At 41.4% G+C, this 23918-nt stretch overlaps 1 protein-coding gene across 2 annotated transcripts in view; it reads right to left on the reverse strand.

Annotated features, from left to right (window-relative positions):
- Positions 1–21443, reverse strand: part of USP9X (ubiquitin specific peptidase 9 X-linked) — a 137577-nt gene extending 116134 nt beyond the window's left edge. The window contains exon 1 of one of the 2 annotated variants that reach the window (XM_037057129.1): positions 21308–21443. The gene's annotated coding sequence lies outside the window, so the exon portion shown is untranslated. Of the gene's footprint in view, positions 1–221; positions 486–21307 lie in introns of those variants that run through there. The other variant, XM_037057128.1, reaches the window with a different exon arrangement.
- Between the last annotated feature and the right edge of the window lie 2475 nt (positions 21444–23918).

The following is a 23918-nucleotide window of genomic DNA, read 5'->3' on the forward strand; positions in this document are numbered from 1 at the left end:
CCGCCCCCACAGGGTCCGCCTCTCGTACCTCCTCCTCCTATCCTCCACCCCTCTCTCGATCAGCTGTTCCTCTGACTCGCTCCGCTCTCTCAGCTCCTCCTCCCACGTCAAGCCTGGGAGAGTGGCGCCAGCCGCCGTGGGAGCCGAGCCTAGCGAGACGCTCGGAACTCGGAAAGCTGGGGTGGGGGAGGGGAAGACAATGCGGTAAAGAGTTCGCTCACCAACGTTCCTTCGGCCCCGCCCCTTCAGGGTCCCGCCACGACACGCAACAGCGTTACTTAGGCATCGTCTGGGGAGCAGTTGTGAGGGCAGAGGTGGGAAGAGGACGGGCAGGAGTGGGGGAAGGGAGGCCTGAAAGGATCTGGCACACCACTCAAGAGGAGGAGCTAGGAGATCGGGACTGGCAGGCTACGTGGCCAGGACGGAGTTAATCGCTCGAGCCACAGCCGCGTCGCTCAGAGGCCGCTTGTTTTTGTTCCATTGTGAACCCTGGCCCGCCGACCAGTGCCCGGATGATGACGTCACTGCCCCCCCCAGTTCCGGGATTATGGGGGGAGGGGTGGCGGAAAAAGGAGATCTGGAGACCACGCGCTAGTCTGTCGCACCCGTGGTTGCCAGGGGGTCCCAACGGCGCAGCTGACCGGCGTCACGGGGCCGGTAAGCCGGCCAGGCCCGAGAGGTTGGTACGCTGGAAGGCGGCATCGATGTGAGGTTCCGAGGGCCTGGCCACCTGTTCAATACCGATAGGAGAAAGGTGTGGCTATATCTCATAAGGCTAGGGGGGGTAGCTGCGAGTGGGCCCCCCATCCCCACCCCATGAAGCAGGTGCTCTGAGAATCTCATTTACTTGATCCTGCAGCATCAGTACCTGGAAGCACTAAGACTTCCTCATAACCTGACATTCTTACCACTTTCAAAGGAAAAATTACAAAGTGTCAAGGAGGGTCCTGTGCCAAATCATCACAATTCAGTGTTACAAAGCGGAAGGATTTAATGAACCCATAATATCCACTATGTCATGGACTATTTACTATGACAAAACTAAATTATCAGGTTAATCTCAAATAAATGGAATGCTCGGAACAAGTCTATGAGACTATCTTAGATGCCCAAATAAAGAGAAAACATGCAGTTTCTAGTTAATCACAGAGTTTCTTTTGAGTTAATGCTGTGGACACCAAATTGTATGCAAAAATCATCGCAAAACCTCATTAAACAAATCCCTATATTTTGTACAGAATAGTTAAATTTACCGGTACTTATACTATACTTACGCTAATTTATAATCAAGGGTTGGAATCCAAACTAATTTAGTGTGATACAGTGAGAGCACATTACTAGTATACTAAATTTTAAAACCATTTGTCTATACAATTTTCACAAAATTTATCTAGGAAGCTATCCAAAACATAATTCATAACATTATTTTCTTGTTTTTTATAATTATTTCCATGAATGGCTTGTCTTGTCCAGTAGCTTATGAGTTCCTGAAGAGTAGACACTACTATCCATGTACATGGTAGGCTTGCTAATTGCATGGTTGTTTTATTTAATCTTCAGAACCCTGTGAGGTAGTCAGTACATATACTGCTATCACTGTCTTTAAATAAGGAAACACTAAGGGTAAGTGATTTGCCCATAATCACCAGACAGTATTGGTAAGTTTTGAACACATACCTTTTAACCCTATCAAAAGTACACCATTAACAAAGATGTCTGCTCTCACCAATTCTATCGTTCTTGTTTGGGATGATTAAAAAGTTACAGAAACAGAAAGTGGTGATGGTTGTACAACATTGTGATTGTAACTTAAAGCTAATGAATGGTGCATTTAAAATGGTTAAAATGGCAAATTTTGTTACATATATTTTACCACAATTTTTAAAAAGTGGGAAAAATTCACCCTGGCCTGGTGGCTTAGTTGTTTAGAGCATTGTCCATATACACCAAGGTTGCAGGTTCAATCTCCTGACAGGGCACACATGAGTACAAGAAGCAACCAATAAATGCATAAGTGGAGTAACGAATAGATATTCACCCTCCCCTTTCTAAATTAATACATTAAAAAATTTTTGCCCTGGCTGGTGTAGCTCAGTGGATTGACTGCGGACCTGTGAACCAGAGAATCACAGTTCGATTCCATCAGGGGCACAGGCCTGGGTTGCAGGCCAGTTCCCAGCAGGGGACGCATGAGAAGCAACCATACATCGCTATGTCTCTCCCTCTCTCCTTCCCTTCCCCTCTAAAAATAAATAAATAAAATCTTTTAAAAAATTTAAGGGGGAAAAATTCAATTTCATATGATTTAGTCCATGAATTACACTCCCACCAGTAGTCCTAGGAGAAACCTAACCTATCAAGTCAAGCTCACCAGCAACTCACCCCTTCCTATGCTTTGTGGAGGTATGTATTGTGCACCTTTGCCCCCAGGGTGGGTGCCCTACAGGACTGCTGGATCACTTTTGACACCTTCCTCTCAGTTAATGGGATAAGGAAATTAACAGTTCTGATTTCAAAGAATAGGTTTAATGTCACAGTGCAGATCCTTAGATTAAAGTCCACGCAGTCCAGGCCTTCCTTCTTATTTCCTTTGTTTGGGGGGTTTTCTTTCCTAACTCCTGGCTATAGCTTTAAAACTGATTTTTTTAATTTCCTGGTCCAGTCGTGGTAGGGCAAAGCCTTATTATATTACATTTCCTCATAAAATTCCCCATTGCACTTTTATTTTTCCCCTCAGAAATGCCTGATAAGTACATCATTGTTTATTAGGACACTTAAAGAATACAACACAGAACTTGCTGGATAAATTGGTATTTTTTAAAACTTTCAGGGCTATGAATTTCAAAGTTCCATAGACAAGATGGTAAATGCTGCACAAGAGGGTAAATGCTTCATACTTGTGGAAATGTCTTCTGGGTTAATGGCTAAGCTAATATAAAAGAGGAGGGAGCTTTGATAATATGTACCCTAGAGAAGGCTTTGTGATTTGAATGGAATGAGGAAAAGTCCACAAATCACTTTATATTCTTTTTTTATTTTTTAAGATGTTATTTATTTACTTTTTAGGGAGAGGGGAAGGAAGAGAGAAAGGAAAACACTAATGTGAGATACACTGGATCAGTTGCCTCTCACGTGCACCCTGACCAGGGGACCAAACTGGCAACCCATGCATGCGCCCGGACTAGGAATTGAACTGGCAACTTTTCACTATGTTGGACCAATGCTTAACTGAGCCACATGGGTCACAGCAATGACTTAGTATTTTTAATATAAAAATGTTAACTAAGAATCTAAGTAGAGCCCTGGCTTGTGTGGGTCCGTGGATTAAGTGCTAGCCTGAGAACCGAAAGGTCGCCAGTTTGATTCCCAGTCAGGGCATATGACTGGGTTGTGGGCCAGGTCCTAGTTGGGGGCATATGAGAAGCAACCCATCAATGTACCTCTCACACATCCATGTTTCTCTCCCTCTCTTCCCCTCTCTCTAAAAATAATTCAATCTAAAAAAAATCTAAGTAGATGGTCTCATTTTATCTTCCTTCATGAAAACAGACAGAGGGCATGGCTAGAGAGAGAACATAGGGAGAACAAAGTAAAATATGAAAGACCACAGACTGCTAATATGCTACTGCTCATGGATATTCAATAGAATTTTGGACACCAGTGCCTAGTAGAACAGACATGCTTAAAAATAGTCTGTCCATCGTGCTCTGTGAAAACCTCTCTGAAACCGACCTGTTCCCAGCCAAGGACTTGGGTGCAGAGTCCATGGTATTGTTTCACTCGTTTTACTCTAGACTTCTTGAATCTCCTGGCTTTTATTTAAAATTTGAAGGGCTGTATTGTATATTTTTTATGTAAACCACCACAGTGCAAAATAATGTGAGCCTTTTCATTTTTTTTAATGGTGGTATGCTTAGAGTCTTTTTTTAAAGATTTTACTTATTTATTTTTAGAGGGGAAGGGAAGGAGAAAAGGACAGAAATATCAATGTATGGTTGCCTCTTGTGAGTCTCCTTCTGGGAACTGGCCCCGCAACCCAGGCATGTGCCCTGACTGGGAATCGAACCGCGATCATGTGGTTCACAGGCCTGCGCTCAATCCACTGAGCTACACCAGCCAGAGTATGTGAGCCTTTTCATTTGTTTTTACTAGTACAACCTTGCTTATTTCATCTCACCCTAAAACGTACATATTTTCCTAGTTGGAGGGTAACAACTATGATTCTTGAGAACCCTGAATCTTTCTGTCACCAGTTTGGGGCACAGGTGAATTGGCTCAGCAGGACTCAGGGATACTAATTTCACCTCATTCCTGACCCTAGGCTAGTTCTAGTCAACTCAAAGCTCCTAAATAGTTGTATAGTTCACCTCTGTCTCCGTGTCTGTCCAAAACATTCCAAATTTTCTAGGTCTTACCTATCTAAAACACAAGCCTCAAAGTTTAAATGTGGACCTGCAAAGTCTACCTGATTCTTACAACCATTTCACAATCAAAATTGCATTGTACTCACGCAGAGTACCACTTGGTAATTCGACTTAGACATCAAGTAAAATTCTCACTACATTCTCTCTACACAATTGTAGGCTGGTCAAAAGCTTTAGCTCCATCTTGCTTTTTGCTTTATCACACCCTCCTATTCTTTGCTAGCCTGAAAATTTTTCAAAAAGGCAAAATTTCAACCAACTCTTTCTTTGGCCAGAATTTCTTCAAAGTCTACTCTAATTTAGTCTAGTATTGCTTTTCCCAGAAAAAAAGTAAACAAGCTCTAAGATTCTGATTACCAATTTCAACTAGTGTGGGGAGAGGGTGGGAGAGGTTCCTTCCTAGTATCACCAACTAAGGATTCTCCAGCAGCAGTTGGGTGTCCTAACATTTAATTCAATTCTGAACGATTTACCCAGATTCCACCTTTATTAAGGGCTCACTCAGTCCCACGAGACTGCCTTTCACCTCAGATGCCAATTGCAAGTCCAAGTTGTTACCTGTGCTTTTGACCAACCAGCTATAGATTGGAGGTTTCAACAACTCCCTCCTTGGGTTATAGGTTAAGGGCTCAGGCCTACAATACTGACCCCCCACTGAACCCCCTGCTTCAGACACCAATTGAAAGTAGAGGGTATCACCTGTGCTTCTGAACAAATGGCTATAAATCAGAGGTTCCCATAATTCCTAAACTGACCTTACTAATTAAAGTAGCTTGTCAAACCAGCATAGGAATAACCTGAGGGCTATACTTCACACAGAGCTTTTTAGACTCAAGAGTGGAAAGACTAAGGGTCCAAGTTAAAGGGGCGTCCCCCTTCCCCATGACTCTACTGCAGGCTACTAAAGTTTAATATTGACTTTCTCCAAGATTTCTAAGATAGAATTCGCCTGCTAATATATATTATACAAATATATAATATGTATAATGTATTTTACATATAATATAAGTAAATATTAACATATGTAATTATAAAATACATGCATTTATGTAGTATCCAATGTATGTATCTCATATGTAATAAAGTGCTACTTCTCTAAATACATCTTGCAATTCAAACTTTTCACAAACACAAGGAGGTTTTCTTTCAGTCAAAATTGGTGAGGTTTTTGGTTTATTTTTTTTATTCCAAACATTGCATTTTTGACTGCTAGAACAGCTAGTCTTTCTTGTCTCTTAGGCATATTTTTTTGCCTCGTTCTTTTGGGTAAAATTTATTCTTTTCAGAAAAAATGCAAACGATTTGTCAACCATACAGCATCAATTCTCTCCCTTCTTTATATTTCTGGGTTCATTTCAGGACAACCTTTCTTTCTTTGGGGGTTGCCCTAGGTAGTTCAGAGGGCCTCACAGCTCTGCTCTTAGGTTTGCAGACTCAAGTGCCTGCTTGCAAAACATGCATTGCTGGCTCTCAGTTGTCAGGGGTAGAGAAAAACTAGTTTCCAAATCAGCCAGTCAAGTCCTTTATGCTTGGTCAAGTCCTTTAACATGGTATTGTGTATCAGAATAGTGATTTATGATGGCTTTATAAATATGTGCTAGAAATGGTAGTATGACAGGTGGTATAACTAAAAGAAGCAGACCTGGTCCAAGCACTATTTTGTAAAAGGGCTTTTCACTTAGTTTGCCTAACATGGGCATCAGAAGCTTAAAACCTCAGTGTGTGTCACAAACAAAACATTATTGTGAATGTAAGATAACATCACAAAATGTCTAGCAAACAGGAGAAAAATTTTTCTTTCTTTTATCACCAAAACCAATGACCACTATCATTTTTGTGTATTTCTTTCCAGATTTTTGTATGAATAGTCCTTTTTTTAAAAGCTATAGAAATGCAACCAAAGTTTGCAAAATTGAGAAATAAGTAAAAATAACCCCCATAAGGCTAAAATGCAATCATCATACTCGATATAGTATAATTTATACTAATCTTTTAAAATTGCATTTTCTTTATTTATTTTGAAAAATAGGTGTGGATACATATCTTTTAAAAACATTCACTTCAAAAAACATTCAGCAAATGTTACCATGCTATTTAGTTTCTGCACCTTTCATTTTTTCACTTAAAATATCTTGCAGATCTTTCCTCAAGACATCTAGAGCTGACTTTTTTGACTGCATCGTATTCCATTGGGTGCAAGCAGCATAATTTGGATAGCCAGTCCTTTACTGATGCACATTTGGCATGTTTTTGAATCTTTTGCTATTATAAGAAAATGCTGACTTCCAGTTTCCGGTCCAACGTGTTAGGAGCTTGGAAGTCATCGCTCCCATCCTCACAAGAAAAAAGTCAAACAGATTGAATATCAACAACTCCTGTTAGCTCCATCAGAAAATTGAGGTCACAGGGCTAACTGCTACCCCCCAAAATTGAAGAGACAGGCAAATACAAAGAATCACAGCTTACCCGAGCAGAAACTTTGGAACAGAAGATTGCAGCTGGAGCCAATACCAGGGTAGAAAAACAAGCTGTCGTTGATGAATTGCTAGAGACTCAGTGTGGACAAGCTACAAAACTCCGCAGGTTGTGGGGAGACAGTCTTAGGAGGGTGGAGGTAATACTGTAAGTTTTACCTCCAGGAGCTCTACCAGGTTTTCAGAGCATAGGCTGGAGAAAAATCCCTTCCAGCTTCTCAGAAGGGAAAGGGAAAGTAACTTTTTTGAAATTGCTCAGAACAGTCAGTTCTCCTTAACAAATATCTGACCTCAAGGGAGACTTTTTTCCCACCAGTGCCTAACCACCTTGTCTATTACCAGAGATGGGGGTAGGGGGGCTATACTTCTATCCTTCCACATGGGGGAGAGGAAGTAAATACTCAACTCCAGCCTCCTCTAGCCATCCAGTCTCACCTTAAAGGGAGGATGGAGAAGGGATAAGAAGGTCTTCTCAAGGTCAGGGGAGGGAACCAGGCTAATTAAAAGACTGAGACCTAATCATTCACAGGACTATAGGATGCTTCCCCTCCCCCACCCATTATCTCCCCATCACTAAAGGGCCATTTACCACAGTTCCTTTCCAAGTACTTCATGTTTGGCTTTCAATCTAAAATTACGAGGCATACCAAAAGACAAAAAACAGTTTGAAAAGACAGAGCATCAGAACTAAACTCAAATGTGGCAGAGATATTAGAATCAACCAGGAATTTTAAAAATTTATGATTAATATGCTAAGAGCTCTAATGGGAAAAGTGGACAACATGTAAGAACAGATGAATAATGTATGCAGAGAATTGGAAACAATATGAATTAAAAGGAAATGCTAGAATAAAAAAGTGAAGAATGACTTTGATGGGGTCATCAGTAGACTGGACATGGCCAAGAAAAGAGTAAACGAGCTTCAATATATGTTAACAGAAACTTACAAAACTGAAATATAATCAGGAAAAAAAGAGTGAAAAACACAGAACAGAATATTTAAGAAATGTGGGGCAATTACAAAAGGTGTAACATACATGGATTCCAGGTCAGGGCACATACCTGGGTTGCAGGCCAGGTTCCTGTTTGGGGGGATAGGAGAGGCAACGGGTCAATGTTTCTCTCTCACTTCTATGTTTTTCTCCTTCTCTTTCTACCTCCCTCCCTCTACCTCTTTCTAAAAATAAATAAATAAAATCTTTTAAAAAATGAAGATGTGAAAACATGCTTTGCATTAAAAATGAATTTAGCATTATTAGATATATGCAGTTAGTGTCATCCAATGGCACCATCTATATTTTGAGGGCCCCCAAATTTATATTTTCAGTCCTGACCAATTTTTGAACTCTAAACATGTATATACAATTACTTATTTAATGTCTCCACGTGGATGCTAACAAGCACTTCAAAAAACGCATGCCTAAAACTGAGTTCTTGATAATCTTTACCATCTCAGTATATGGCAATGCTATTCTTCCAATTACTCAGGCCAAAAGCTTTGGTGTCAACAAATTCTGGTATGTCTACCCTTCAATATAAAACCTGAATTCAGCCACTTCCCAACCACCTGCATTGCCAATACACTATTCCACAGCACCCTGTGGCAGAGATTGCTGGCTGCTCACCTAATCCATGGTTTCCTTTTTGTCCTGGGCACATACTTCCCAGCCTCCCCTGCTATTAGGTGTGGTCATATGATGAAATTATAAGCAATAGAATATGAGAACAAATTTCATGTGCCACTTTAAGTCTGCCCATGTAAACCTTCCAATTATACTCCTATATGCTTTTCTCCTCTTGCAGCTCGCTACAATGATCATGGCTCTGGTACCTTACTCGCTATCTTCAGCAAGGTATTGCAAGAAAAAGAAAAAGCTCGGGTAATAATTGGCTGGTTCAAAGGCAGAAATGAAATTTGGGAATACAGGGTTAGAAAAGCTGACCACTTCTATATTCCAAATAATAAAAGACTGAAAAAGGCTTTGCATAACAAAGTGCAGGAGAAAAACTCAATTATAATATGCTGATGACCTTGCACAACTCCATGTAGGTCACATAAGAAAGGCTTGCTTGTCTGTATTCTGACCCGACTCTTGGCAAAATGCTCTGTGATTCCTCCTCACAGAACAAGGGGAGATAAGGGTAGGGAGCTGCAAGGAAGTTTTTCATCCCTATCTTGTGGGAGACGGCCACAAGGCCATTTCTCATTCCTCTCCCTGGTTTGGGGGAGGGCAACCCTTTCCCCCTTCTCTACTGCTCTGCTATGGTACAGCTGCTGGCTTCTGTGGCTGCCTATGAAACTGCCTGGCTGTGGTTTAGAATAGGCTTCTCTATGGCAGAGGCTTATTCTGGTGGTCTGTATTTGCCTCATGTTCGATGTTACCCTGTGGGACTAGGGACATGGGGAGTTGACACCATGCTGACCTTGTTTATGTTGTAAGCACTATGCCATCTAAATTTATTTGGCCTCATTATTTCCTACCAGCTTAACAGCCACAATTGTGTCGGCCAACCATGCTGCGGCATAGGGACTGCTTGATCACTTGACACAAAGACACTTTAAGACTACTCAGTTGAACCATCAACAAAATGAGAAGACAACCTACTGAATGGGAGAAGATATTTAATAAAGAGTTAATATCCAAACTTATATAAAAAACTCATACAACTTAATACCAAAAACCCAAAACAAACAAAAAAACCCCCAATATGATTAAAAAATGGGATGAGGACCTGAACAGACATCTCTCCCAAGAGGACAACAGACATATGAAAAGATACTCAACATCCTAATCATTCAGAGAAATATAAATTAAAACCCCAAAGAGATATTACCTCACACTAGTCAGAGTAGCTATCATCAATAGCTCAACAAAGAAGTATTGGTGAGGATGTGGCAAAAAGGGAACCCTCCTGCACGGTTAGTGGGAATGCAGACTGGTGCAGTCACTATGGAACACAGTATGGAAGTTTTTCAAAAAATTAAAAATAGAACTACCATGTGACCCAGCGATTCTACTTGTGGGTATTTAGCTGAAGAAATCCAAAACATTATTCAAAAAGATATATTTATCCCTATGTTCATTAGCTGCATTATCTACAATAGCCAAGATACGGAAGCAACCTATGTATTCATCGATATATGGACAAAGAAAACGTGGGCCCTAGCTGGTACAGCTCGGCTGGAGCATCACCCCATAAAGGAAGGGATGCAGATTTGGTCCCTCATTGGGGCACATACAGGAGGCAACTGATTGATGTTTCTGATGTTTCTCTCTCTCTCTCTCTTTCCCTCCCTTCCCCTCTACCTAAAATCAATCTAAAAGAAAAGATGTGGTACATATATACAACAAAGTATTACTCAGCCATAAAAAAGAATGAAATCTTGTTATTTGCAACAACTTGAATGGCCCTAGAGGGGTATTATGCTAAGTGAAATAACCCAGTCAGAAAAAGACAAATACCATATAATTTCACTCATGTGGAATCTAGTGAACAAACTGAACTAACAAGCAAAAGAGAGACAGACTCATGGATGGAAAACAGATGGGGGGCGGTGGGGGAGAAGGGTTAGGGGTGGAAGGATTGAGGAAAGAGGAAAAAATACTCATGAACATGGATAACAGTGTGGTGATTGCTGGGGGGAGGAGATATAAGGGGACTAAATGTTAATGGAAAAAATATAATAAAGATAAATATATAAATATATATATATACACACACACATTGAAGAAAAAACAAATATTCCACTTACTAGTTACCAGTTTATTATAAAGCAATATGACTCGGAAACAACCACATGGAAGAGATGCAAAGGGCAAGATATGGGGAAGGGGCACAAAACTTCCATGCCCTCTCCAGGAGGGCTATTCTCCCCAAATTTCAGGTTCACCAACTCAGAAGCTCTCTGGACCTTGCCCTTTTGGGATTTTATGGAGGCTTCATTACATAGTCACAACTGATTAAATGATTTGCAATTAGTGACTGATACAACCTCCATCCCCTTTTCCCTTCTCCCCTGGAGGAAGAGAGGGATGGGACTAAGAGTTCCAACCCCTGGCAAACCAGCCTCCACCCTTAGGCCCAGTGCAAGCCACCTCATTAACAACAAAAGACACCTCAGTTGCATTAGCCACTTAGGACATTCCAAGGGTTTTAGGATCTCTTTGCCATAAAGAGGGATGAAGACCAAATATATACTTCCTATAAATTGCAATATCACAGTCAACCCCCGGTCTTGAAACACTGATCCCTTAAACAGCAAAACAACTACAAAAGTCAAAGGATACTTGCACATTACTAGAATCTCATTCAGTCATTAATAAGTACCCAGTCCAGCTTCATCTCATATAAAAAATATTTCCCAGGGTGAGGCCACCCAGGTCTGCAGGTTTCTGTTTGATCTTGTCAGGTTCCAAAAGCAGGAGTGGTCTCCACAATGTATGGCTTAACCTTTTCAGGCATCTGGTATAATCCAGTTATGAGACAATATTATCTCCTGCTCTGAATCTCTTTTAAGATGTTAATATAATATTGGATTTCTCCCATTACATACCCCATTTATTCATCCCCTACCCTCAGCTACTATTTTTCCCCCTCTCCACTTATGCCCAAGCTTTTCCACCTCTGGAAGGGACATTAGGTTTGGCCACTCTACTGGCCTAGATTGCAGGCTGCAATACTAGTCTAGCAAGTGCTTCCTCCTTAGTGCACTCCTGTTCATATTAGAGTAAGGTCACACAGGTGCAAAATCAATGAGTGGGCTGTCTTTACCACCAGGCAATAGAGCTGCATTCACTGTTAGCCCCAATTTATCTAAGGCACATCCTTCCTGTCCCATCAGACCCTCGGAATTCTGACATAAAGGTTAAAAATGCAGTTACTGTGTTTCTTGTTTAGAAATCATCCGTTTCCGGCCCTTATAGTTGCAACCCTGGTCCTGCTACTATTGTATCAAGTAGGGGGGGGGGGAAGTTGATGTGGATAAGAAAGAATACCAGCACCTTTCCTACCCTCACTCTCCCAGATCCACCAAATAAAAGGAAAATCTATCCAGTAAACACTCCTTTAGCCCCAACTCATGTTCATATTGAGTGTGAGCACACACTCATGAAAGTGTGTAAGCCAGGCCTTCATGCTTTTATCTCCTAGTTTTAGACAACCACTGTTTTATCTGCCCATTCCAATTCTCTGTCAAACTATTACTCTGAGGAGAATATCTCTGCCCATTGTTGGACTTGGGTTGCAAAGTATATTCCTGGTGGGCCATCCAAAATGGTGCAGTATCTTCTGTTCAGGTCTGTGATAACTCTCAGAGCATATAGATCTACCACTAGGTAAGCAAAGTGTGGTCTACAGTGAGTGTCTACTACTGTCAGGACCCATCTGTAGCCCCTCAGGGCTATCAGCATCAGTCTGACTTGCCAGCTATGTTCAGGGCCTTCTTCCCAGGGAATCTGTCACAGCCATTTTTGCACTCTCTCTTTTGCTGACAGAATAGTTTTTACTAACATTTCATGCCTCAGACAATACAAGAGGAATATGGCTAGAATCAGCCCCATCTCTGCATTGTTCCAGACCCCAACGCCTGCTACTTCATGGACTAGCTGGCTATCTCAAGGGAACACCCAGGCATAGTTGGTTGTGGATTCCAGTTACCCTCCAAATCTGGAAGAGTTCTACTGATGGGCATCAACATGTCCTACTTTAATGCACCTCTCAAATTCCCATTGGGCCATGCCCTGAACGGGCATCCCTTTAATGGGCCAGGTTTCCACTGCCTGCCTGCCTGAACACAGGTCAGTAATAACCTTAAGAGGGGCTTTTACCACCATTCAGGTCTTCCATAACTGCTGGGAAAAAGCATGCAATTCAGACCACCAGGCTGATTTGTTTTCACTTTCTTCAATAGCAGTGGTGGCCTTTCCAAATAGGACGTTATCCATTTTACCTTGGAACTGCTATCCATAAACCAAGCAGCTCTTTGTCAGTCAAAAGCCATTTATAGGGTACTGTCCAAATGAAAACAGAATTCAACAGCTTCTCACATGGATCCAGAGTCAGTCCTAGGGAAGAAGAGACTCCCTGCTAGTGAATATCTCCTCCTTGCATTCCCCAGGCAGCATGGTCCTGTATAAACCATTTCCACATCATGATGGCGCTCTTCTGGGCACTGCCATTCACTTCTCCAACATCATCCTAGACATTATGGCTACTTCAGGTTTTAAGATCACATTATGTCCTTCTGTAATAGGGGTAACTTCAGTTAATAATTTCCAATAACAAGGTAGTAAACACCCCTCAAATGGAGATTCTTTAGTCCAAAGGACCAGTAATCATAACTAGGAGGCACTCTCAGGCTCTTGCCATAAACCCCAATTGAAGCTGCACAAGGGACTGTTGCAGAGAATCTGCACTCCACCAGCGCTCCAGCTTCTATTCAACACTGTGTGGGCTCAAGCAATCTCACTCGTTCCCATTTAGCACATCCAATTAATACTGCTTGAAGGGCGGGTTTACATGCTTCTGTTTTAAAATACTAGGTAAGGCAAACATTCCTCAGTCAGATACAAACCAATCCCCATAATACAATCAGATAAAGAAAGATGCATTTCCCAATATACGCAAATGTCAAATCATTATGTTGTACACCTGAAATTAATGTTGTATGTCAATATATATCTCAATTTAAAAAAAATACAACCATTTCACATAAAGCATGTTCAAACACCCTAATTCTCCTACGAACTTTTTACCTTATTTCCACCAACCCTCACACTTCTCTGTAGCCTCCATTAAGACTTCATCAACAGGTTTTGATTTTACAAGATTAGGTATGGGAAGTGTTTTTAAACCAGACAATATCCATTCCCATAAAAAATTCAGATAAAGTTGACATCATACTTGCTTAGACTTTCGTAATCCTACCTACCATTACATTTTTTAAACTTTCTCTCAACATCTAGTTGTAGCCCAAGGAAGGGCTTCACCAAAGGGTTTTGGTGCCGCAGTTCAGTAGGACTCTCACGTCAAGGAGCCCTGGGAATATCTCTTCTCCACCCCCTGATCATTTTAAACCATATTGTGCAATTGCTTTAGGTTCCCAGTGAGGGGTCAAGCCAAAAGACCCTGCCCTTTTATCAATCTTTACTTTGATTAATACACCTAACTACTGTCCCAACAGATTGCTACTCAGATTTCTCATTGCAATTTTTTCCTCCCAACTTTTAACACATTTCCACATGGGCTAAATAGAGCAGACTTAATTGGGGCCCTTTAATATTGGGGGACCAAGAGGGGGTCCCTTTGGCCCACCCAACCTTAGGTAGTCCTGTATTAAAACCTTTGTCTTAACATCAACTTCTACTTTATTCATCCCATTTCTTAATAACCATCTAAGGATTGCCAACATGTTAGGAAGAGTCCTGAAACTCTCTTTTCTGTTTCTTTTTTGCCTGTATCAATATTCACTTTATTCACCTTCATTTCTTTCTAAACTTTTAAACGCTTCCACCTAGTTGGGAAGAGTCCCTAGACTCTCCTCCTCAACCTATTCCCATTCTCTTGTTAATTAACCCAATGTTTCTATTAGCATCTGTAAGGCCCATGAGGGAAACCTGAAGAGAGCAAATTCCATGAGGCTTCCCAAACTGTTTTTTCATTTTGCAACATAAGGTTATATTAGTGCCCATGTGAAAGTGGTCTTCTTCACCACAGCATTTGCTATGACGTGAATTATGGACATATTTGACAGGTGAATATCCCAGTTATCATAAAGTCAGTCCCACATAGCTCACAAATGAAGCATTTTCGGCAGCTTCATTTGGGCTGTTCCACTTGGCGTTTATAAGGGGAGCTGGACAGTCCCCCTTCTCTGGGCAAACAGGCCTTCCAGTGGTCTTTTATCCAGTTCACCAAACTGTCTATGTACTCCAGGAAATAACCCTCTTCTGTGTCTCAATCACTTATAACCATCTGTGATTGTTCAATAGTCAGCTGTAGGTCCTGTATCATCAACCCAAACACGCTCCCCCACTCGACAGCATTCAAAACCAAAGACAGCTCCAAAATTAGTTACTATCACAACCCATTTCAGCAGCTAGTTCCCTCTGGAAGCTGGTGATACTGACCTACCCACTCTGGTTTCAGTTTTGGGGGGTTTTACCCTTTCGCCCGCGTTGATTTTTATTTGAGGCTGGCTTTGAGGCTAGTGGTCGAAACTCTTGACTCAATAAAGTCTGAGCTTGGTCTAGTATCAAAGTTCGACCCAGCACTGTCTACTTTTAGTTCAGCTATTACAGATAACAATAACCAGGGGGGAAGGGGATAGAATATTTTGCCTTTTTCGTATTAGTTGCATTTCTATATGTATCCAGTAAATCAGCTCCCTGAGGGTTGGAGCCCTCGCTAGTCATATTGCAAAACAGCTGCTGCTCCATACCATGGGTGACCATGTGGCCACCCAGGAATTATCAGTCTTCCTTTCATCCTTTCTCTTCCCAGACTACATGTTTTGGTGAGCCAGGGCCATTCTAGCAAGTCCTATTCCACTAACACAAACCATCTTGCATTCCAGAAACCAACTCCGAAGTATGTGGGAGATGGGGAGGCTACCCACACACCAAGCAATACTCAGACACCAGCAGGATGTCTAAGAATTCAACTCAGTTCTAACAGTATCTGCCTGGATATTGCATTAGATATCACCGATTAAGAGTTCAGTCCTACAAGACTGCCCCAGACCCCGAACCCTCACTTCAGACACAGTCACAAGCCTATGCTGCTTAACCATGCATCTGACCAACTGGCTAGGTTCCTGCGACCCTTCCTTGGATTAAATTAATTTGGTAGATTGGCTCACAGAACTTGGAAAAACATTTACTTACTAGATTACCGGTTTATTATAAAAGAATACGACTCAGGAACAGCCAGATGGAAGAGATGCATAGGGCAAGGTGTGGGGAAAGGGTGAGCTGCTTCCATGCCCTCTCCAGGAGCCCCGGTTTCCATAGATCTCCACATGTTCACCAACCTGTAAGCTCTCTGAAGCCTGGCTTTTTATGGAGGTTTTATGGAGGCTTCATTACATAGCATGATTGATTAACTCATTGGCCACTGGTAATTGAGTCAACCTCCAGTTCCCCTCCCCTCCCCTCCNCCAGAGGTCAGGGGGTGGGACTGAACCTTCCGACTCTCATCACCAGGCTGGTTCCACTGCCAAGGAGCTCCCATTCCTAGGATCTTTCCAAAAGTCACATCTTTAACATAACAAAAGACACCTCTGTTGCTCTGTGACTTCAGAAATTCTAAGGGTTTAAGGAGCTTCTGTGAAACAGGGATGAAGATCAAATTTATATTTCTTATAAGTCACAGTATCAAAGCTTATAAATTGGAACCACATTTTGGAGGACATATTTTTAACACTTTTTTATTTATTTGTCTTAGAGGGGAAGGGAAGGAGAGAGAGAGAGAGAAACATCAATGTAAGGTTGCCTCTCGTGCGTCCCCTGCCGGGAATGGGAACTGGCCTGCAACCCAGGCATGTACCCTGACTTGGAATCGAACCACGATACCCTGGTTCGCAGGCCCGAGCTCAATCCACTGAGCTACACCAGCCAGGGCCATATTTTTAACATTTAATGCAAGCTTCAAAATATGCATTCTCTGATAGCAAGCAATATTGAGCATCTCTTCATGTGTCTCTGGATCCTCTGTATGTCCTCCTTGCAGTGTCTGTTCAAGCCCTTTCCCCATTTTTTAATTGGGTTAGTTATCTTCTTAGAGTGAAGTCGTGTGAGTTCTTTGTATATTTTGGAGATTAAACCTTTGTCTGAGGTATCATTGGCAAATATGTTTTCCCATACAGTTGGTTGTCTTTTTATTTTGACGTTGTTTTCTTTAGCCGCGCAGAAGCTTTTAATTTTGATGAGATCCCATTTGTTTATTCTTTCCTTTATATTCCTTGCTCTAGGGGACATATCAGTAAAAATGTTGCTGCGTGAAATATCTGAGATTTTCCTGCCAATGTTCTCCTCTAGGACTTTAATGGTGTTGCAGCTTATATTTAAGTCTTCTATCCATCTTGAATTTATTTTGGTGTATGGTATAAGTTGGTGCTCGAGTTTCATTTTTTTGCATGTAGCTGTCCAGTTCTCACGAGATGCAAATTAAAAGCACAATGAGATACCATTTTACACCGGTGAGAATGGCTATCATAAACAAAGCAATAAACAACAAATGTTGGAGAGGGTGTGGGGAAAAGGGGACTCTGGTCCACTGTTGGTGGGATTGCAGACTGGTACAACCATTATGGAAAACAGTATGGAATTTTCTCAGAAAACTAAAATTGGACTTGCCTTTTGACCCAGCAATTCCACTGCTAGGATTGTATCCTAAGAACCCTAAAAGAACAATCCCAAAGAACATATGCACCCGGATGTTCACAGCAGCACAATTTACAATAGCCAAGAGTTGGAAGCAACCTAGGTGCCCGTCAGTAAATGAATGGATCAAAAAACTATGGTACATATACACAGTGGAATTTTATGCTGCAGAAAGAAAGAAGGAGCTCCTACCTTGCAACAGCATGGATGGAACTGGAAAGCATTATGCTAAGTGAAATAAGCCAGGTGTTGAAGGACAAATACCATAGGATCTCACCTTTAACAGGAAGCTAAACAACAAAACAAACAAGCAAGCAAAATATAACCAAAGACACTGAAATAGAGAACAGGATGACAGTGACCAGAGGGGAGAGGGGAGGGAATTTCAGGGGAAATAGGGGAGGGATTTAGAGGAGCATATATAAAGGATACATGGACAACCACTGAGAAGGGTGGAAATGGGAGGGAGGGGGGAGCACAGGGGTGGGATGGGATGGGAGTAATAGACAGAAAACTGTACTTGAAAAATAATTAAATTTTTTTAAAAATGCATTATCATAGCCCCAGCAATCAGACAAGAAAAAGAAATAAAAGGCATCCAAATTGGAAAAGAAGACTCACATTATTTGCCGTTGACATACTATACATAGAAAACCCTCAAGACTCTACAAAAAAAACTATTAGAACTAATAAAATGACTCAGTAAAGTTGTAGGATACAGACTCAATATACAGACATCTGTTGCATTTCTATATATCAATAACAAAAGATCAGAAGAGAAAATTAAGAAAACAATCCTATTTACAATTGAATAAAAATTTAACCAAAGAGCTCTAGCTGGTGTGGCTCAGTGAACTGAGTGCCAGGTTGTGAACCAAAGGGTCACAGGTTCGATTCCCAGTCAGGGCACATGCCTGGGTTGAGGGCCAGGTTCCCAGTAAGGGGTGCGTGAGAGGCAACCATACACTGATATTTCTCTCCTTCTCTTTCTCCTTCCTTTCCTCTCTCTAAAAATAAATAAAAAAATATTTTTAAAAAATTAACTGAAGACGTGAAAGACATATACTCTGAGAACTATAAGACATTGAGCCTAAGAACCAAAGGATCACGATTTGATTCCCAGTCAGGGCACATGCCTGGGTTGCAGGCCAGTTCCCAGCAGGGGACACAGAAGAGGCAATCATACATTGACATTTCTCTCTCTCTCTCTCCTTCCCTTTCCCTCTAATGATAAATAAATAAAGTCTTTAAAAAAAAGACATTGAAAGGGCGGGGGTGGGGGGACTGGGAGGAAATAGAAGAAAACATAGAGGGAATAAATGCTGATGGAAGTATACTGGACTTTGCATGGTGAAAACACAATACAGTATACAGATGATCTATTATAGAAGTATACACCTGAAACCTATATAATTTTATTAACCAATGTCACCCCAATTAATTTAATTTACAAAATAAATGGAAGAAGCTGCAAATAAATGGAAAATATACCTTGTTCATGGATTTCAAGGATTACTATTGTTAAATATCCTTAATACATAAAATAATATACAGATTCAATACAATCCCTATTAAATTACCCACGGGGTTCTTCTGAGAATTAGAACCAATCCTACAATTTACATAGAACCACAAAAGATCCCGAATAGCCAAAGAAATCTTGAGAAAGACAAAGTGAGAGGTATTGTTCTCCCTAAAATCAAACTATAATACAAAGCTACAATTAATCAAAACACTATGGTACTAGCATTAAAACATATAAATCAATGGAATAGAATAGAAAGCCCAGGAATGAATCCTTGGTTATATGGTCAATTAATATATATATATATGACAAAGGAGGCAAGGATATACAATGGGGTAAAGAGAGTCACTTCAATAAATGGTGTTGGTGAAACTGGGCAGATACATGCATGAAAAAAAATGAAACTGAACCACTTTCTTACACCATATACAAAAATAAACTGAAAATAGATTAAAGACTTAAATGTTAGGCCCAAAACCATAAAACTCCTAGAAGAAAACATAGGCAGTAACTCATTGACATCGCTCTTAGCAATAGCTTTTTTAATATACCTCCTTGAGCAAGAGAAACAAAGCAAAAATAAACACACGGGACTACATCAAACTAAAAAGGTTTTGCACATCCTTCAACTAAATGAAAAGACAACCTACTGAATGGGAAAACATATTCACAAATGATACACCCAATAAGGAGTTAATATCCAAACTATATAAAGAACTCATACAACTTAACACCAAAAACATAAATAATCTGATTTAAAAATGGGAAGAGGACCTAAATAAACCAAGAGACACATGAAAAGATGCTCAACATCACTAATCATTGGGGAAATACAAATTAAAACCACAATGAGATGTCACCTCATACCTGTCAGAAAGGCTGTCATCAATAAATCAACAAACAACAAGTGTAGGTGAGGATGTGGAGGGAACCCTTGTGTACTGTTGGTGAGATTGTGAATTGGTACAACCACTGTGGAAAACAGTAATGGAGGTTCCTCAAAAAAATTTAAAATAAAGCTGCCATATGATCCAGGAATTCCACTTCTAGATATTTATCCAAAGAAAACAAAGACACTAATTCAAAAAGATATATGCACCCTTATGTTCATTGCAGCATTATTTACAATAGCCAAGATATGGAAGCAACCTAGGTGTCCACAGATGGATGAAGAGATAAAGATGTATATAATGAGTATATAATGGATTATTGCTCAGCCATAAAAAAGGATGAAATCTTGCCATTTGCGACCACATGGATGGACCTAGAGGGTATTATGCTAAGTGAGCCAAGTGAGACACAGAACGACAAATACTATGTGATCTCACTTATATGCGGAATCTAAAAAAAAAACAAGACAAATGAATAAACAACAGAACCAGAGTCATGGAGAACAAGCTGATAGTTGCTAAAGGGGAGGGAGTGGGAGGATAGGAATAAAAATATATATTAAAAAATCAAACATGTTATTCATCCCACTAACATATAAATAAATGGATAAATGAATGAATGAATGAATGAAACATGCAGTCTCTCTGACCCAGCATTTCTACTACTCTGTATGTTCCCTAGAGAAACACTCCTAAACAGGTACAAAGACACAAGGATATAGATAATAATCATAGAATTTTGTTAATAGGGAACATAGGGCAACAGTGAAATAAACAACAGCACATTCGCAGTAGGGAATATTACGCAGCACTTAAAAATGAGGTGGATCTATGTGTCCTAATATGGAATGACTTCCAAGACAAATTGTTTTGGTGAAAAAAGCAAATCGTGAAAAGATGTGTATACTATTAAATAAAAACAAAAAAAATCTACAAAATAATGCCATGTGTTTTAGTGAGCATATATGCACAATAGAACATGTAAATGATAACTGATAACAGTTGTTACCTCTGGGGAGGAAGGAAGAGAAGGGAATCGGGATCCTGGATGGTGATTTGAGAGGACCTTACTCCTGTGTTTAGTAACTAAACGTCCTTCAAGGACAATGACTGCTTGTATAACTAGAAATTAATTTTTTATAAAGGACATTTGGCTGTGTAGCAAAAATATTGTCATGCCACCACCCGTCCCCTGCAACCCTGTTCCTAGAGGAGCACGTATTGCTAGCTCTCCATTACTCTGCCTGAGGGCTTCTCTCGCCATTGGAGGTGGCAGTACTCCAATGTTGTAGTTGCCTTTGCCATTCATGTGGCTGCCCAGAAATGCTGGGGAATGAACCCCCAGAAGCAGCCCCCAGCCAGGAGTCCAAAAGTACATTAGCTATTTGAACAGACATAATTTAATATAAAAAATGTTAAGTGAGTATAAAGTCGGTAACTCCAGTGGTGAATAGAACAGTAAGGTAGAATAAAGAAAGTAATCACAAGAAGCTGCTATCACCTCCAGAGCTCAGGTACAGAGTAAAGAGAATATAATTATTACAATTTAGAACCTTCAAGGAAAGGCTCCATAGGAGCTGGACCCCAGACCTCAGAAAAGGGCACTGCTCACCTCATGCTGGTGTTTCTGATGGGGTTACAATGAGACTTGCTCTATGAATGTTGGAAAAGGCCAAACTGGATTCAGCTGGAGACTGGGAAACACCCTGCTGGTGCAATGGCGAAGAGCTGCTCCGGAACCGACGTTGACTGAAGACGGAAGCTGCTAGAAAGCAACAGGAAAGAGAATGGTTAAGCTCCTCAATCCTCCCCAAGCCGTGCAGTCTCACTCTTCCGCCCCCTACAAGCAGAGCGGATGGCAGACTCCCACCCCAGTACCAAAAAAGGTCACGTATAGAAGGGTGTGTTTGGAGCTTAATAACTTAATAGCTGAATAACATACACAAAAATAGAGAGAACAGTTTCATGAGTCCCAGTTTGGCTATCACTCAGCTTTAACAGATTACTCGATGAAGTTTCATGAAACGAGGCTTTCTCATTTCTTCCCCTCCGCATTTTTTCCCTGGAGCATTTTAAAGTTAAGTCACCTAATTCCATCCATAAATACTTAAGTATCTACGAGGATACAGACTTAAAGAACACAATACCATCATCACACCTAGTAAAACTAATTCCGTAATATTATCTAATACCCAGTCTGTGTTCAGATTTTCCCGATTGTCTCAAAAAAAACCGCTTTTTACGCCCTGGCTGGTGTGGTTTAGCGGATAGAGTGCTAGACTGCGAACCAAGGGGTTGCTGGTTCCATTCCCAGTCGGGTGCATGCCTAGGTTGCAGGCCAGGTCCCCAGTGGGCAGCACATGAGAGGCAACCACACATTGATGTTTCTCTCCCCCTCTCTCTCCCTTCTCCTCTGTCTAAAAATAAACAAATAATCTTTTTATTTTTATTTATTTTTTATTTTTTAATATATTTTATTGATTATACCATTACAGTTGTTCTATTCCCCCCCTTCATTCCCCTCCACCCTCACACTCCCTCCCCGACCATTCTCCCCCTCTTAGTTTATAACCAAGTGTCTCAAGTTCTTTAGATTCTATATTTCCCCCACTATTCTCACCCTCCCCCTATTTTCTACCTACCCTCTATGCTATTTTCTGTGCCTTCTCCCCCCTTCTTCTCCTCCCACCCCCCTGTTGCTAACCCTCCATGTCTTCTTCATTTCTATGGTTCCACTCCTGATCTAGCTGTCCTCTTGGTTTGCTTTTGTTTTAGGTGTGGTTGTTAATAACTGTATGTTTGCTGTCCTTTCACTGTTCATATTTTTCATCTTCTTTTTCTTATATAAGTCCCTTTAGCATTTCACATAATAAGGGCTTGGTGATGATGAACTCCTTGAACTTGAACTTATCTAAGAAGCACTTTATCTGCCCTTCCATTNTCTGAGAAGCACTTTATCTGTCCTTCCATTCTAAATGAAAGTTTTGCTGGATAAAGCAATCTTGGCTGTAGGTCTTTGGATTTCATGACTTGGAATACTTCTTTCCAGCCCCTTCTTGCCTGTAAGGTCTCTTTTGAGAAATCCGCTGACAGTCTGATGGGTACTCCTTTGTAGGTGACTGTCCCCTTATCCCTTGATGCTTCTAGGATTCTCTCCTTCATTTTAGTCTTGGCTAATGTAATTATGATGTGCCTTGGTGTGTTCCTTCTTGGGTCCAACTTCTTTGGCACTCTCTGAGCTTCCTGGATTTCCTGGAAGTCTATGTCCTTTGCCAGACCGGGGAAGTTCTCCTTTATTATTTGTTCAAATAAGTGTTCCACTCGTGGCTGTTTCTTTCCCCCTTCTGGTACCCCTATAATTCTGATGTTGGAACATTTAAAGATGTCCTGGAGGTTCCTAAGCCTCTCCTCATTTTTTGAATTCTCATTTCTTCATTCCTTTCTGGTGGGATGTTTTGTTCTACCTCCTGGTCCATTCCATTGATTTGAGTCTCAGTTTCCTTTCCATCGCTATTGGTTTCCTGGACATCTCCCTTCATTTCAATTAGTTTAGCCTTCATACGTTCCTCTAATTTATGACTATAATCAACCAGTTCTGTTAGCATCCTGATAAATAGTGTCTTGAATTGTGCTTCTGAGAGGCTGGCAATTTCTCAGTCACTTAGAGTTATTGGCTCTGGGACTTTGAGTTCTTCTTGAGCCATCTTTTGGGCTGTTTGTGCCTGTTGCCTAGCAGGATCGGAGCCCTAAAGTGTTCACTAGAGAAGGGCAACTAAGTCGCTGGGTTGTGACGTTGTATGTGGGGGCGGGGTCAAAGAGGGACAATGGCTTCCTGTCTGCCGCCTGCCGCAGCGGCCCCCACCACAGGCCCCCACCGGCGCCGCAGCCACCACCGTCACCAGGCCCACACGTTTCGTTCCACTGCACGCCAGTGTGCCACCGCCGTCGGCCCTCCACCACTGGGTTCGCCCCCTGGGGCCTGCGTGGTCCGTCTCACTGTGCGTGTATGTGCGACCTCGGTCAGTCTGCCCCACACCCGGACTGGTTCCGGGCTGCCTGCGCGCCTAGGTTGGGCCTAGGTTGGGCCTAGGTTGGGCCTAGGTTGGGCCTAGGTTGGGCCTAGGTTGGGCCTAGGTTGGGCCTAGGTTGGGCCTAGGTTGGGCCTAGGTTGGGGGATCTGTCCTGCCCAACGCAGCTCCGCTGCTGGCTCCGCCTCTCTTACG

Source organism: Sturnira hondurensis, unplaced genomic scaffold, assembly GCF_014824575.4.
Source record: "Sturnira hondurensis isolate 20B ecotype Veracruz unplaced genomic scaffold, ASM1482457v3 Scaffold0009449, whole genome shotgun sequence".
Lineage (NCBI taxonomy): Eukaryota > Metazoa > Chordata > Mammalia > Chiroptera > Phyllostomidae > Sturnira > Sturnira hondurensis.